The following is a 4,981-nucleotide window of genomic DNA, read 5'->3' as shown; positions in this document are numbered from 1 at the left end:
ACGGCCCCGCACTGGAAACGCCCATGCCCACGTTGTGCTCGGCCCGCCCGAAATAACCTCCTATGCAGAAGGGGTGCGACATGCCTGGGATCCTCTCTGACGTTGACGAGGGTCCAAGATTTCTTAACATGACATTCCTTAGCATAGAAGCGCTTGTACAAGTGTCCTTGTACCGCCCACTGGAGTTCCTGGCAATACGAAGAGGACGGAGATAAAAGGGAGATGACGAGGCACCAATAAGGGAATGTTTGGGTTGATGGAACGAGACATGATCTAATAATGGTGTACGTGACTGGGGTCCTATATATGGCTTGGATTTGTTCAATAAATTCAAGAGATAAGAGAGAATCTTTGACTGTCTGTCTTATTCCTCTCTTCTCCTCAAAGAATTCTTTGAGCGTCGATCTTTCTTCCTGGTGATACTTAATCATTAATTTTAAGTTTGCCATAATAATTAACATTCCCTAATCAGAAGCCCTGGATGAACAGAGAGGTTCGCACTCTGCTCAAAGCCAGAGATGCTGCCTTCAGATCAGGATGCAGGGAAGCATACAGCTTGGTCAGAGCTAACCTGAGGAGAGGAATAGCTATAGCCAAGCACTGCTACAAACGCCGGTCCTGATTCACAAAAAAAACAAAAGCAGATGCACATAAATGGAAAAACCTAATGCGTACAAAAGAAGGGCAAAAAACAAGACTGGTGGTCTGAGATTTCTTACCATGGCATCCCTCAGCATAGAAGCGCTCAGGGTACGAGCGTCCTTTGTACCGCCCACTGGAGTTCCTGGCAATATGAAGAGACTAATAGCTATAGCCAAGCACTGCTACAAACGCCGGATTGAGGAGCACTTTACCTCCTCTGACCCTCGGCGTATGTGGCAGGGAATACACGCCCTGACTGACTATAAACCAACTAGCTTTGTTCCATTTACCAACAGTGCTTCACTCCCTGATAAGCTGAACAACTTTTACGCTCGTTTCGACCAGATGATAATGATATCTTCAATAAACGATCCTCCACCGATGACAACCCACTTGTACTTTCCACTTCGGACGTCAGTCGCATGCTGAGTAGAGTGAATGCACGGAAGGCAGCTGGCCCTGATGGTGTACCTGGCCGTGTGCTGAGTGCTTGTGCTGTGGAACTTGCGGGTGTCTTCGCTCTCAACAGAACTACACACTGCATAACCCACCTCAATAATTTCCAAGTGCTTTAAAAGACTAGTTCTTTCTCACTTGAAATCCTGCCTGCCTGCTACGCTGGACCCACACCAGTTTGCTTATCGTTGCAACAGATCCACCGAGGACGCTATCTCAACAGCACTACACACTGCACTAACCCACCTCGCTTGGAAGCATAAGGAAGCATAAAGTAATCTAAATCTCCCTGGTAGGCGGCTGCGTTGACCTTGGACCTCAGAAAATAAAGTGGACCCACACCAGCAGATGACATGGGACACCAAACCGCCACTGACTGTGGAAACTTTACAGGGTAGCTCGAACAATGTGGATTCCGTGCCTCTCCTCTCTTCCTCCAGATTCTGGGACCTTGATTTCTATAGGAAATGGTCCTTGGTCTTCCAGGACCAAGATGGCATCGCGATCACACTGCGAGGCTCAGCGTCTTACCGGTTTTAGTGATGTTATACTTCTGTACTTAGCTATCTCCAGTTTTCTTGCGCAAATAACTCTTGCGAACTACAGTTACGACAGACAGACACTTTTGGAAATTAACATTCACTGCACAGACACCGGATTCAGCATCGGTTGGACTTTAACCAGCTTCAAAACAACACCCCTCCCCCATCTTGGACTTTCCGATCATCTTTCTTTGTTCCTGCTTCCCAAATACACTCCAGTCATGCAGAGGATTAAGCCTTCAACCAGAACTGTAAAGTTCTGGATGGATGGGGCTGACTCCTTCCTTCAGCAACAGTTCCAGCACACCGACTGGAGTGAGTATGCTGCCCGAGCCTGCACAGGCTCACACATCCACTTGGACACCTACACTAACTCTGTCCTGAAATGCATCAACAAGCGCTCAGGGTACAAGCGTCCTCTGTACCGCCCACTGGAGTCCCTGGCAATATGAAGAGACTAATAGCCATAGCCAAGCACTGCTACAAACGACGGATTGAGGAGCACTTTACCTCCTCTGACCCTCGGCGTATGTGGCAGGGAATACACACCCTGACTGACTATAAACCAACTAGCTTTGTTCCATCTACCAACAGTGCTTCACTCCCTGATGAGCTGAACAACTTCTACGCTCGTTTCGACCAGATGATATTGATATCTTCAATAAACGATCCTCCACCGACGACAACCCACTTGTACTTTCCAATTCGGACGTCAGTCACATGCTGAGCAGAGTGAATGATAACTTCCCCCAATAACTTCCAAGGGGTTTAAAAGACTAGTTCTTTCTCACTTGAAATCCTGCCTGCCTGCTACGCTGGACCCACACCAAATTGCTTATCGTAGCAACAGATCCACCGAGGACGCTATCTCAACAGCACTTCACACTGCACTAACCTACCTCGCTTGGAAGCATAAGGAAGCATAAAGTAATCTAAATCTCCCTGGTAGGCGGCTGCGTTGACCTTGGACCTCAGAAAATAAAGTGGACCCACACCAGCAGATGACATGGGACACCAAACTGCCACTGACTGTGGAAACTTTACAGGGTACCTCGAACAATGTGGATTCCGTGCCTCTCCTCTCTTCCTCCAGATTCTGGGACCTTGATTTCTATAGGAAATGGTCCTTGGTCTCCCAGGACCAAGATGGCATCGCGATCACACTGCGAGGCTCAGCGTCTTACCAGTTTTAGTGATGTTATACTTCTGTACTTAGCTATCTCCAGTTTTCTTGCGCAAATAACTCTTGCGAACTACAGCTACGAGAGACAGACACTTTTGGAAATTAACATTCACTGCACAAACACCGGATTCACGCAATCTTTGACTGTCTGTCTTATTCCTCTCTTCTCCTCAAAGAATTCTTTGAGCGTCGATCTTCCTTCCTGGTGATACTTAATCATTAATTTTAAGTTTGCCATAATAATTAACATTCCCTAATCAGAAGCCCTGGATTAACAGAGAGGTTCGCACTCTGCTCAAAGCCAGAGATGCTGCCTTCAGATCAGGATGCCGGGAAGCATACAGCTTGGTCAGAGCTAACCTGAGGAGAGGAATAGCTATAGCCAAGCACTGCTACAAACGCCGGTCCTGATTCACAAAAAAAACAAAAGCAGATGCACATAAATGAAAAAACCTAATGCGTACAAAAGAAGGGCAAAAAACAAGACTGGTGGTCTGAGATTTCTTACCATGGCATCCCTCAGCATAGAAGCGCTCAGGGTACGAGCGTCCTTTGTACCGCCCACTGGAGTTCCTGGCAATACGAAGAGACTAATAGCTATAGCCAAACACTGCTACAAACGCCGCATTGAGGAGCACTTTACCTCCTCTGACCCTCGGCGTATGTGGTAGGGAACAACACCCTGACTGACTATAAACCAACTAGCTTTGTTCCATGTACCAACAGTGCTTGACTCCCTGATGAGCTGAACAACTTTTACACTCGTTTCGACCAGATGATATTGATATCTTCAATAAACGATCCTCCACCGACGACAACCCACTTGTACTTTCTACTTCGGACGTCAGTCGCATGCTGAGCAGAGTGAATGCACGGAAGGCAGCTTGCCCTGATGGTGTACCTGGCCGTGTGCTAAGAGCTTGTGCTGTGGAACTTGCGGGTGTCTTCGCTCACATCTTTAATGTTTCGCTTGCCCAGGCAGCTGTACCATCTATCTTTAAGTCAGCCATTATTGTGCCTGTGCCTAAGCATTCTACTGCTTCAGACTTTAATGACTTTCGACCTGTAGCACTCACCCCAATAATTTCCAAGTGCTTTAAAAGACTAGTTCTTTCTCACTTGAAATCCTGCCTGCCTGCTACGCTGGACCCACACCAGTTTGCTTATCGTTGCAACAGATCCACCGAGGACGCTATCTCAACAGCACTACACACTGCACTAACCCACCTCACTTGGAAGCATAAGGAAGCATAAAGTAATCTAAATCTCCCTGGTAGGCGGCTGCGTTGACCTTGGACCTCAGAAAATAAAGTGGACCCACACCAGCAGATGACATGGGACACCAAACCGCCACTGACTGTGGAAACTTTACAGGGTACCTCGAACAATGTGGATTCCGTGCCTCTCCTCTCTTCCTCCAGATTCTGGGACCTTGATTTCTATAGGAAATGGTCCTTGGTCTTCCAGGACCAAGATGGCATCGCGATCACACTGCGAGGCTCAGCGTCTTACCAGTTTTAGTGATGTTATACTTCTGTACTTAGCTATCTCCAGTTTTCTTGCGCAAATAACTTATGCGAACTACAGCTACGACAGACAGACACTTTTGGAAATTAACATTCACTGCACAAACACCGGATTCACGCAATCTTTGACTGTCTGTCTTATTCCTCTCTTCTCCTCAAAGAATTCTTTGAGTGTCGATCTTCCTTCCTGGTGATACTTAATCATTAATTTTAAGTTTGCCATAATAATTAACATTCCCTAATCAGAAGCCCTGGATGAACAGAGAGGTTCGCAATCTGCTCAAAGCCAGAGATGCTGCCTTCAGATCAGGATGCCGGGAAGCATACAGCTTGGTCAGAGCTAACCTGAGGAGAGGAATAGCTATAGCCAAGCACTGCTACAAACGCCGGTCCTGATTCACAAAAAAAACAAAAGCAGATGCACATAAATGAAAAAACCTAATGCGTACAAAAGAAGGGCAAAAAACAAGACTGGTGGTCTGAGATTTCTTACCATGGCATCCCTCAGCATAGAAGCGCTCAGGGTACGAGCGTCCTTTGTACCGCCCACTGGAGTTCCTGGCAATACGAAGAGACTAATAGCTATAGCCAAGCACTGCTACAAACGCCGGATTGAGGAGCACTTTACCTCC

Source organism: Hoplias malabaricus, unplaced genomic scaffold (assembly GCF_029633855.1).
Source record: "Hoplias malabaricus isolate fHopMal1 unplaced genomic scaffold, fHopMal1.hap1 scaffold_110, whole genome shotgun sequence".
Taxonomy (NCBI): domain Eukaryota; kingdom Metazoa; phylum Chordata; class Actinopteri; order Characiformes; family Erythrinidae; genus Hoplias; species Hoplias malabaricus.
The sequence above is the reverse complement of the archived record's forward strand: the minus strand, read 5'-3'. Positions refer to the sequence as shown.